Source organism: Mus caroli, unplaced genomic scaffold, assembly GCF_978045245.1.
Source record: "Mus caroli unplaced genomic scaffold, Mus_caroli_1 scaffold_7, whole genome shotgun sequence".
In the NCBI taxonomy this organism is placed as follows: Eukaryota; Metazoa; Chordata; class Mammalia; order Rodentia; family Muridae; genus Mus; species Mus caroli.
In genome coordinates this window covers 79,753,594-79,766,804 of record NW_028227262.1, presented here as the reverse complement: position 1 = coordinate 79,766,804, position 13,211 = coordinate 79,753,594, and the positions used below count along the sequence as shown (strand labels likewise).

At 35.1% G+C, this 13,211-nt stretch overlaps 1 pseudogene; it reads right to left on the bottom strand.

Annotated features, from left to right (window-relative positions):
• Positions 1-12,684: 12,684 nt before the first annotated feature.
• Positions 12,685-12,996, bottom strand: LOC110289241 (Ig kappa chain V-VI region NQ2-17.4.1 pseudogene; annotated as a pseudogene).
• Positions 12,997-13,211: the final 215 nt, after the last annotated feature.

Below are 13,211 nucleotides of genomic sequence, written 5' to 3'. Positions count from 1 at the left end.
CAGGGTCCCAATGGAGGAGCTAGGGAAAGTACCCAAGAGCTGAAGGGGTCTGCAACCTATAGATGGAAGAACAATATGAACTAACCAGTACCCCCAGAGCTCGTGTCTCTAGCTGCATATGTAGCAGAAGATGGCCTAGTCAGCCATCATTGTGAAGAGACAGCACTTGATCTAGCAAACTTTATATGCCCTAGTACAGGGGAACACCAGGGTCAAGAAGTGGGAATGGGTGGGTAGGAGAGCAGGGCAGGGGGTTTAGGGGACTTTTGGGATAGCATTTGAAATGTAGATGAAGATAATATCTAATAATTTTTTTAAAAAGATAAACAAACAAACAAACAAAACAGAAATGTGATTGTGCTGCCATCTACTGTTAACATAGCCAGAGTGAAGGCAAGGCTGTAAAATATCCATTTTGAACTATAGAGGAAATACTACATTTACAGTACTGTGCACCAAGTTGTAGTATGTTTAGAACAAAAAAACTACTTATGGCAAATGTGGTGATTCTTTATATCCAATCGTTACAAACATAAATAAAATAGTGTTCACACAGGCACATTCACACTTATACCACATTTTATGACTTCAAGAAATGAAAAAACAGAGACATAAAATGTTCTCTGAGATACAGTGAGATTCCAAAAATAAACTATAATATAGAATTTGATGGTATAAAGTCATTTAATATAAAGCCATAATATAACAAACTGTAGAATATGCCATGATGTTTTAAGTTGATGGTACATTATGCTGTCTTCTTGCAATCATGTGGCTACTTTAGAGTCATAGATTGTTGCTACTGCTCAGAATCAAGGAAGAATAGTGATACCACATACAATGGTATCATTGTTAAATACTTGCAATTTGAATTCAGGTTTCCATTGAAAAATGCAGTAATTTGGTAGTCTTATAAATAGAAATTTTTGCTTACCTGAACTACAAAATATAGTATTAGTATGTTAAGATACATTATATTGAATATCTCTCTGATTTTAACACCATCTGAACTGTACAGTCCTCACTGAGATTCCCCACCTGGATAGGTTCTGCTTTTCAATTCTTAGAGGAGGGCAGATTGCCAAAAAAGTTTATGGTGCACAATCATTGCACTTTTTTCTTATTGAAATATTTATCTATATTGGTAAGTTTTGTCATCTCTTTGGTCTTGAATTATGTGGAAGAAATAGGTTGAGATAAATTATACTCATTTTCTTACCTTTTAAAAGTCATAACATAGCCACATACTGTTTGTCACTACTTTTTCCTTCATTCATACAAATCCACATACAATCCTTGCTCTTTCTCTGATTCGTGTCTTCTTATTACCTATATTCATATATAAATAAAGTTTGTTTAATTGATATAGTTTAGATATTTGATGTGCAATTCCCTTTGCAACAGATGTTATCATTCCAAAAATACTCCATAAATTATCAAAGTGCAGATATTAGGAGATCATGGTGACCAGTCCTAAATTATCCCAACAACATACTTTCTGCACCTATTTCCCAGGAATAATTGCAGAGTGGGTAGAAATATTATAAGAGCCAGAGAAACTTGAGATTTGCTTTTAGATAGTGTGATGGTTTGTATATGCTCAGCCCAGAGAGTGACACTATGAGGTGTGACCTAATTGGAGTAGGTAGGACATTGTGGGTATGGCTTTAAGGCTTTCATCTTATATTCCTTGAATTCAGTATTCTGCTAGCAGCTTTCAAATGAAGAAGTAGAACTTTCGGATACTCCCAAACCATGCCTGCCTGGATGCTGCCATTTTACTACCTTGATGACAATAGACTGAATCTGGGAACCTACAAGCAAGGCCCAAATAAATGTTGTCCTTATAAGACTTGCCTTGGTCATGATGTCTGTTCAGAGAAGTAAAACCCTAAGGTAGACTGTCTCTCCTGAAAAACACCAGAGAAGCTGCATCCAGGTGGTCTAATGGCTGATGCATAAACAAGACATGAACAAGAATGACTCCTGAATACATGTAAACATTGAAATAGTAATTCTTCACGGTATTCCACCCTAAATAAAAATTATGGTGTAACTGTGGAAATTCTGAGAGTAGGAAAAATAACACTGTTAACTAGAATAGAACCCCTGGATGATCAGTAAAACAGGACTGTATTCAAACTCTGTGTTTTCAACTTTATTTTACCTCAAAGGACATTAGTAATAAGGAAAGTAATTTTCTGGGTTTCTTCCCACGGAAGGTTCCTGAGGATCCTACAGCTTATCAGGCTGCTATGATGTACCTGATATAATCTGTCTCCTAGTAAAATTATCTGAATATGAGGATATCAAAATAATACAGTCTATAGCAACTGATCTTAGATTCTCAATAAAACTTGATAGTAGGACTGTATTGATGAATAGAAGACACATTGTGGACACAGAACATGACAGAATCAAGTTACTATGGATAAAGTAACTGCTACTAAGGGACTAAACCTGGATAAATCAACCATTCTATGGTGTGACAACATTTTTTAATACATGAATAATCTCTGGTAATTGAAAAATTATGTAATCATACAAATGTCTAGGCATTCGTCTCTATTTCTTGTCTACTTTGGTTATTGAAGGTTGTTTTTCAATTAATCAGAAGTCAATGGAGAATTACATGACTAGTCAGAATGATGACACACTCAGACCTGAGTGCTTAAGTTAATATGGAACATCTATCTTATATTTCTATCTCAAGTCTCAGAAAATGTCATGGAATAGGTGCAGATTAAATGTAAAACTCAGAAAATAGGAGAGCTGTGAAATGCTGTTCTCTGGACACAATGTAGCTATTGCAATGTTGAACTCAAGAAGCAGTGATTATCTATATGCAAGATCATGGCAGTCAAAATCCTGATCTGGATTACAAGTTCACCTCTAGGACTCAATCTATACTGAGCAGTTAGTGCTATAGTGGTTTCTGGAGATCCAGAACCTTTAGTATTAGAGAATATAATAATATTCTCTAGTACTTAAAGTGACCATAGGGTTACCATGTTTCAGAAGATAGAACCACATAAATGCTCATGTGGATATCACTAACTAGGGTAAGTAGGATATAAAGAGAGAAATATGAGGGAATTTGGGAAGGTGGCTGTATTACATGGATATTAAATGTATGAGAGGGAGGAAATGATGATAGGCATGATAATAGTTTTTTCTGTAGTTAAGTAAAACTCAAAAATATAGAAAATTTTAAAAATAATCTTTCATCGGAATGCACAGATTGACTCTACATTATCAGCCTCCCCCACTCACCTTCTTCATTGCTGTTACTACAGGAAAAACCAACACATCAACTCTTAATATTTAATAAAAACATGTTTACCCATCAATATAGCTCTAGGTTTTCTTTGTCTATTTCCTAGTTTGGACTTACATTATCTGTAGCAGAAACCTCTCTGTCCCTTTTCTTTCCCATGTCCCCTTTCAAAATGATTGTCACTCTTTTCACTCTGTATTTTTCCTCTTCACTTTACACTTCTCATTTTTCTTTAAACTAGTATTCATAGCTATAACATTATTGTTTTGCACATGTTTCTAAGTTTTGGGTTGTGGTGATAGGTGTTTATGCTTCCAATTTAAGCCCTTTTGAGAACCCTAATCACTTCTCTGAAATTTGTCAGTTTTTGATGTCAGCAAAGCTATGGAAAGATACATTCCTAAAGACAGAGGGTCTTCAGAAATGGCAGATAAACATGACACAAAACACTCCTGAGAAAGCCCCTTTGTAGACTCTTTAGGATAAATAATCACACTTGCTTCCTTTCCCCATACATTGGGTAGCTCTACAGAGGCAACTCAGCTCTAGGGTTGCTTATGTTCACACAGAGAAATGTTGATGTTAATTATGTTCAAACTTGAGGACTTAAGAATGAATTGGGGAGCAATCTCATCAATATACTCAAGAAATAATACACTGGAAAGAGAAATTGGGAAATGGTAATTCTCTTTGTTCTCTTAGGTGAGTTTTACACAAATTCTCATTTGATAAAAACCAAATACCTCTTTCACTCAACTGAAAGATAAATCTTCCTTTTAAACTTTGTCGTCACAGATCAAGGAAATACATAGGTAAGAAAGATTCGTGCATAAGATCCAAATATCATGAGACCTTTAACAAAAATAGGGCAGAATAAATGTCCCAAAACTGAGTTCAGTTTTGTATTTGTAATAGTAGAAGCCAAATCTCACATGGATCTCTAGACCTCAATTCCTAGGCTCCTGGTACAGATCCTCATCTTGGCTCCACTAAGTTCAAAAGCAATCATTCTGCTACTTTACTACTCCCCATCCTTCAATAGCAAAACACTTAATTGAATAGATTTACATGAAATGATTGAGTAAAAATTTGTAAGAATATACTGCCTCATGAATTAGAGGTAAAGGGAATTTGATGTTGATTACTAGCAATCTTGGATTATCAATAGATTATAGCATATACAGAATAAATATAGATTTAATTAATATTTAGCATTATTTTAATAGGTAAATATGGAGTAATCCTTTTTTGATATTATGTGTATATATACAGAGAGAGAGAGAGAGAGAGAGAGAGAGAGAGAGAGAGAGAGAGAGAGAGAGAGAGAGCAGGGTCCCAGAATTTGTAGTCCCAAGAACTTAGCACAGCTGAGGCTGTAAACATGCTGTAGTATGTGGGAAGTCTGAATGAAATCCCTCTCCTTGGAGCTCCAAGAACCCCAGTAAAGAGGAGACAGAAAGAAGAGGCAGAAATATCGAAACACCAAGAAGCAAAGCCCTCTTAATGGACAAAAACAAAGGTCACATGAGCCCACAGAAATGAAGGAATATGCACAGGGCCTTCACAGGTGTCTACCACATCCTCTGCATGTATATTATGGTGTCCACTTTCATTTATTTATGAGATTCCTAAAGTATGCAAATAAAAGTTTCTCCATCTCTTTCATTCTGTTGGATTGCTCTGACCAATTTCAATGTGTGTAGTGGTGATGGTACACAGAAATATCATAAATTGAAAATATTTCTCCTCAGCCATGCAGATAGGGTTTTAACAATTGTGTACTAAGTAAGTCCTTCCTAATTCTCTGATTTCCATAAATTGAACCCTAAAGATTATGATATAGAACAGAGGAAAGCTGAGGGAATTTATAGGGCAAAGGACCTTACTCCCCATTCTATTTGGAGACAATTGGTCCAGGGTGAATTCTGGAAAGACTTGGGTGTTCATATTATATTAATTCATGTTCCATAATTAAAGAAGGAGGCATAACTTCTCATTTTGTTTTATGTCCATAGTTGTTTTGCTTGCATAAAGGACTATGCATAATATTCATAGTCTAAGGAATCAAAACAAGGTGTTAGATGGTGAATATTCTGGAATTGGAGTTACAGAGAGTTGTGAGTTTCCAAGTAAGCTGTGGTTGCTGAATTCAGGACCATTTCTCCAGCCATGGAGGAAGATAATTTTTTAAAGTCACTAGTATCACTACTTCCCCCACATACTAAGGAACTGTGGACAATATTCATAAATGGTAGAAAATGGGTTTTGAACAGAAGTAAAAACTCCAAACCAGAAATATATTGTAGTCTATTCAGTGGTTTAGTAAGAATAAAGCTTGTACATTTTCCCAAGTTGGTTCAACAAATGACGTAAAATTAAAAATCAAAATTCGCTACAGGGATATTCAAATGGCTAGGTTGGTTAAGTGCACACTTGGTAAAATGCAGTGTCCAACCCTCCCCCCCTTCCCTGCCCTGAAGATTTATTTGGTAGAATAAGTGAGCTGACATCCTCCTGATAGAACTGCTATAAGTATAAACATTTATGAGTAAGAGTTCAAGTTGCAAACACTTGTTCTCTTCACGTTTCTCATCTAAAGGAAAAAATGAAATATCACCAGTGCCAATATCTACTTCAATGCTGAAAATGTATCAAAGAATCTTTTATAAAAAGGTGTTCCATTGGCCAAAATAATTGGCAGCAAATTTTTCAATATTCTGTTCTATTATGGGAGACCCAGGCACAGCACAGTAGAGTTACTAAGAAAAATTAGCCCTTCCCAGGCCCTGATTATTTGGTTTGGTCCACTATTCTCACTTGGAACTGTTAGTTAGTCTTGTTATACCCTATCTAGGAGTCAATCAATGTCTGGTCACAGTACAGCCATAAAGACTCCCTCCCAGTTTTTGGTGTTCTTGCTGATTTGGATCCCAGGTATTGAAGGATGACTATGGGTATTCTTAAACCATTTGCAATCATGACTTGGAACTTCAGCAAAGTCCTTTTTGTCTTGATTAAGCAAGAATATTGTTTGTACAATTCCAGTTACAAGCATAATATTTGGCATCAAGTTGACTCAATCCCCATCCTACTCATCTGCATATGTAGAGGACAGAGTCACTATTAATTGCATGACAAGTTAGGAGATTACTATATCATTAGCTTGATATCAGCAGAAACAAAGGAATGTTCCTAAACTCCGCGTATACCACACATTCAGGTTGAAATCAGCGGTTCCTTCAAGGGTTAGAAGTCATGGATCATTTTGTAGATTCACATTGTTTTCCATTTTAATCTGTCCTAGTTGAAAGCCACTTTCAGAAATAAAAATGAATAGTAATAAAATGGGTTGTGTTCTCTCTAATGAAAGACAAATGCTATACATTAGATGGCTTGTGGTTATGCCTAAGGCTCCCTGTTCTGTGAATTTTCATGAAATTCTGGGATTATGAAATAATGGAAGCTTTTCTATAAGAATATGAGATTGTGATGTCCAGGCTACAGAGGGATGGAATAAATGTCATTTAAGCCTACTTTTCTAATAATGAATGTAAAACTGCCATGGAATAACTGTGTGTTGGGTGAGTTCTTTTGTAGGTGAATATAAACATTTATTCCACATTGTAGTGAGCCCAACCACCATAAGCTAGCAAGAGAAAACTTATTTTGAGCTTTATTTTCTATTTACTTATGTATATGTCTTTATGCCATGTGTATATGCCAATGCCCAGAGAGTCTTTGTTATTGTAGTCTGCCATGTAGATATATACCTGTTGATTTGCAATGAGGTAAGGCCTCTCTAGCTAGGGTTTAAGATACTAATCACACTACACCATAAATGAAGCCAATAGTGTTAGTAAATAATGAGATTTTCTAATATGCCTTGGTACATGCTTGAATAAGAACCCTTGTTTAATAAATGTGATCAATCTTTTTTTTTTTGACAGTTTTGTTTTGTTCCCATTATACACAGCCAAGCTATCACAACACTAGATTAAGGCATTACTCTTTTTTATATCTATAATATAAAAATAGTGCTATTTAGGATATAAGGTTTGTGTTTATGTACGTGTGTGTACATTGATTATGTATGCTTGTATGTGTCCACATGGTTTGTGTGTGTATGTGTTTGAATTATAAATTTAAATGAAACTAATTTTAGGAGAAGAATTGTTTTTTTACTGGATAAAGAATTTCTCAGGACATTGATAGATGTACATAATTTTCTGTTATCCTTTAGGCATCTTTTAGGAAAGAGAGACTCAAGAAGTCCTTTATCCCTTTTTTCAGTCTCCTGTGAGCCAAATAGGAACAAAGACCACAGAAATGAAATAAAAATCTTCTCTTTTTTGAGAGGTCTATTCTACTTAAGGCAGTCTGTTGGGTCTCTGGGGAAGCAAGATTTTTAACTGTAAGAAGTATGGAATCCCTAAGGGTCATTATGCAAAAAACAGTAAGTTAGAACTGAAAGTATGTCGTTATAAGAAGACACCTTCTGTTTCCACCCTTCTTCACTGTATTATTAAATGTGAATAGCACTTTCTGTAGTGTACATGTTAAAATAGTTTATCATAGGAATTGAATGAAAGTGGCTGGTCATATGACTGAAATGTAGCTCACCATTAATACTCAGAGTCAATTGTAATAATGAATTCCAGGATCACTTTAGTAAACAAATCTTAGAGACATAAGGTCACTCTAATGATCAACATATTTAAGGACCTTTGAAGAACAAATTGACAAACAAAAACCCTGAGAATTTATACTTCCTTTGAATAAATGTCATAGTCTCACTTGAACAAATTTTGACGTGATTTAAGTATTGTAATTTTCAGAGTGCAGACTGTAGGAGATTGTACACAATACAAAGACTTTTAAAAATATTATGTTTATCCTAATAATTTTGCATCAAAGATCATTCAGAGCCAGTTACAAAGTGATATATGTTGTCAATGTTCCATCTCATGATGCATACCTTCCACCATGCTTTTTGCTTTGAGCTAAATGTCCTCTTTTTTGTTTCTTTCTTTCTTTTTTTTTTTTTTTTTTCTCAAGACAGGGTTTTTCTATATAGCTCTGGCTGTCCTGGAACTCACTCTGTAGAACAGGTTGGCCTTGAACTCAGATATTCAACTGCCTCTGCCTCCTGAGTACTGGCACTGAAGTTGTGTGTCACCACACCTGGCCCTGAGCTAAATATTCTAATGAGTTTTGTTTTTAAATTTTCTTTTCCTTAATCTGAACTCCCTCTTTTTAATTGTTATAATATTCAAATTTTGGTCTACAACAAAATTGAAGTTTCTGGTGACAAGTATTCACAATTAAATGAGCATTCATACTGACATTTTCTAACCCTAAACTCATCATTGTACTTTTTCACCAGACATATGTGGGCTGAGCTACATTCAGAAATCTACTGCCAAAATTTTCTGGCACAACAGAAAGAAGCAGGAAAAGGAAACACTCTAGATTTGCTGCTCTTGTGGTCTCTTTTACAATTAACTTTATTTTCTCATAGGTAAGCTAAGGATGTCTACATACTTGTGATTTTGTTTCCACATATGGATTCAGAAAGAGTATCTTGGTTTCTAACTCATCTAATTAACACAACAAGGAGAAAACACTGGAACATACATAAAAGAATCCTTTCAGATGGTCATTATTTTAGTGAGGAAGAAAGTATAGATTTCAGGACAAAGTAACAAATGCATTGCATGTTAATGATATAAAACTGTAAGGGCAATTCACCAAAAAATTAGTCATACAGGCTGGTGATATGACTAAGTCACACTTACTTACTATGTTCAGGTACTAGGGTTTCTTTAGGGAAACATGAATATTCAATTATTCATATCTCATATTACCAGAAGTTATTAGAAACTCAAGGTTATGTACAAATGGGAAAAGTCTTCCAAAGAATACATGTTTTGTATTGGCTAGAAAGGAATCCTCTAATTTAGTTCTGTTTTCATGTTTTATGTAGTTATGTGACTAGAATTTTGGGCAACGGCTTGCTAGACATCATTCTGAAGGTGATAAAAAGTATAGTACAAGCCGGGCGTGGTGGCGCACGCCTTTAATCCCAGCACTCGGGAGGCAGAGGCAGGCGGATTTCTGAGTTCGAGGCCAGCCTGGTCTACAAAGTGAGTTCCAGGACAGCCAGAGCTATACAGAGAAACCCTGTCTCGAAAAACCAACAAAAAAAAAAAAGTATAGTACAACAATCCAAAAAAAATGACTATTTTCATTTAGATTTTTACATAATATTGAAAGTTCCTTGGGTGTATTTTTGCATAATTATTTATTGAACATTTATACAGGCTACTTTTGAACATTCATTTAAGTAGGTTGCATAAGTAAATTTGTCTTTATAAAGAAAAGAAATTGAGTTCATTATGAAAAGTTGTTGGCTGTATTTCAAGCAATCCATTATAACTTCAACCTAATATTCCCCTCTTGGCAGAATACATATCCTAATATTAATTTTTGGAATTGAATCTTTTTCGTGCCTTCTTCTTATTCATATGAAACTCTAGTAAATGAGCAGTATCTGGACGGGAAGAAAAACAAAACAGAGCTCCAAATTGGGTTTCCACTTTTAAGGTCCAACCTTGCAGAGAAGATGAGAGAATCAAGAGGAAAGAACTCAATCGAGAGTTTTTTTCTCGTCATCATTGAGGATTATCAATAAGATGTCAAATGCTATAGAAACTCTCAGGTGAAGCCTTGGGCATTTATGCTTTAAAATAAAAACATGGAGATTTACTCCAAGTACATCTGCAGGGGATTCTGACATTTGTCATCATGCCACATTTGGATCTCCTTGAACAACAACTTCCCATTGACACCTTCATGCAAACCTTACACTAATCTTCAAAAAGGAATACAAAATGTATCATAAGCTTGAATTTTCATTGGAATCCTAATGATTTTCTAGAGGACTTTGTTCATGAATTTTCACACAAGACAAGTTTAACAATCTCTAAGAGATTAAGGTGAGTAAGCTTGAGGAAACAACCATGCAGGGCCACAGATAAAATGATAGGAACAGAAAGTTATCAAAATAGAAGAATTGAGTGGGTTTATCTGCAAGGAAGACATGAGGGGTGTTAGAAATAATAGACTGACATTGAACAAGAAAGCTACGTAACTGGTAAAACAAACTATTTATATTTAGAATCTAGTTAGTAATAGAGAATGTTGTTAATCATTGAAGACTATGGGCTAGGAAAGCTTCTTGTATGTGAAACATAGATTTCATGCTCCACATGAGAGTGAAAACTTAGAGACACCTGTGATCTTTTTTGTCATGGGTTTGTAGGAGTGAGTGAGAGTTACTGTGTATTAAAATAATCAGATATTCCAGGGTAATTGAGCATTCCTTAAATCTTCTTTCCTTAAAATCAAAAGCCAAAACCAAAATCAAACCAACCAAACCAACCAAACATAAAAAAAAAAAAGTATCTCATGCATCATGATATATCCTCTGATTAGTGCCTTAGGGTATCTTAGGCATCCTTGTGATTCTACTTCATGAAGACAATAAACAACGATCAAAAATAGTTAATGAGTGTCCATCAAAACGGGAAAATTAGAATCTCCTCATCTTTAGCTACATAGTTTAGACATGACATTACATTACTTCATGAAATAAAGGTGGATATTTATTTGCCCTCACTAATTGGTTTTATTGATCTAAAAGTAGTTTTTAATAGATCTAATGACATACAATTTTAATTGGAAAAATTTGTGCAAATTGTTAACCCTAGAATATTAACTTTTAATATCAAAAGGTTTGTTCATGATGCATAGAGATACTTATGCAAAGGTTGGTTGATTATGTGCTTCCCAAGATGTCAAGTCTTACCTGAAACTGATAATGTAGGCTCTCTGACCCATTTTCCCCACATTTCGCTACAAGTTCAAGGTGGGATGTTGATTGACTTGGGTACATACAGCATCTCTGAGGGTGCTTTTCTAGTCTGTTTCCCTGTCCATGTCTTCCTACAGGTTTCAGTGAACAATTAATCCTCCTTTTCTGATTTTATATCTCGTGGGAGAGTTGATCATTAAGCATGTCTATAGAACATCATAAAAAGGAAAAAAGATCCTGACAAATATTCTTCTAGAAGACAGGAGAGCAAGTGAGGAAATGGAGAACTAACTTGCTGATTCACTGATGCCTCACGATTCAAAATTTTTCTAGTGACTTTTCTAGATCCCTGGATTTTCTGGTTGTATTATATTGCTGTGGAGAGATACCATAACCACAAAAACTCTCCCAAAGAAAACCTTTATTTGGGACCTGCTTAGTGTTTAGTTCATTATCTTCATATTGTGGAGCATGGCTGCACCAAGACAGACATGAGAGATGAGAGTTTGGAATCTGGATCAGCAAGTGACCAGAAAATAGAAATACTGGGCCTGGATTGGGCTTTTAAAACCTCAGAGTCTAATGCAGTGACACACTTTCCAGAAAGGCCACAACTCTAAATCCTATCAAATAGGGTTTCTTACTAAGAAATATATTTAAAAATATGAAACTGTGTGATCCATTCTTATTCAAACAAGCACAGTAGGCATAGCACTAACCAGAAAAAAAGTGCCAAGCACTAAATTTCATGTAGTGTTTGGCAACACTTAAATGTAAAAGTGTTTCCTTTTTGGTTTCATTGTGTATAGATTTTGCTTGATGCAGTGTTCTTCTGTGCAGTCAGGTCTGCTCATAAGCCCAAGGTCCTCTTTGTGTAGGAGGATAAAAGTCAAACAACTGATTCTGAAAAATCTTTCTTGAAAAATTACAACATATGAAAAATGTGCTAAATAAACCTTAATATCTTGACTTCCTATGATGGTGGCACTTTCTCCTATGGATTTCATACCAACACCTTATAATAGAAAATTGAATATAAACTATTACATAATTATTCCTGTTCTTATTAAGTGTAATTTAAATTTAATTAAACTGCAATTTAAATTTATATATAATTGACAATACACATATTTTAAATTATTGGTCTTTATTTAGAATATATATTTTCTTTATGATTTTAATTATTTATATTAAGGTACACACAAATAGATTCATAGACAGACAGACAGACAAATAGATGATAGATAGATAAATAGATAGATAGATAGATAGATAGATAGATAGAGAGATAGAGAGATAGAGAGATAGAGAGATAGAGAGATAGAGAGATAGATAGATGATAGATATAAGAAAAATAAATGTTCATTTATTAGTTCTCTGTTGCCTTCTTGGTTTCTTTATTAGTGGAGTGCAAATGACATTGTAAAGCAGAACACCCTGTGTGGACTATGCAATCAAACCACTGGCCACAGTTTATTTCTAGGAGGAAGTAGCTAGACCCTAAGGACTTAGAGGGTTTTTGTTCTAGTCTGTATCACTGTGTGGGTAGGTTACTACTCCACTGCTGGCAGTAATAAATGGCAGCATCTTCAGCCTCCATGCTGCTGATCGTGAGAGAATAAGAAGTCCCAGACCCACTGCCACTGAAACGACCTGGGACTCCAGAAGCCAGGTTGGATGTGCCATAAATCCAGAGTTTGGGAGAAGTGCCTGGCTTCTGCTGGTACCAGTGCAAGTAGCCGGAACTTACACTTGAGCTGGCACTGCAGGTCATAGTGACCTTCTCCCCTGGAGATGCAGACATGATTGCTGGAGACTGGGTGAGAATAATTTGTCCTCTGGACATTATGACTAGAAAAAAACAAAATAGAGAGAGAGGGATTAGTAAAAATAGAGATACAAAAATAATTTTTTCCATACAACATTCAGATGTAAGAAAAAGAAAAAAAACTGTATTTTAGACTCAAATTCCCCAGGGAAAATAATTTTGGTTGGATTCTGATCTCAAATTCCCTTACTTCTGTTACCTGAGGCACTGATTAGCAAGAAGCTGAAAATCTG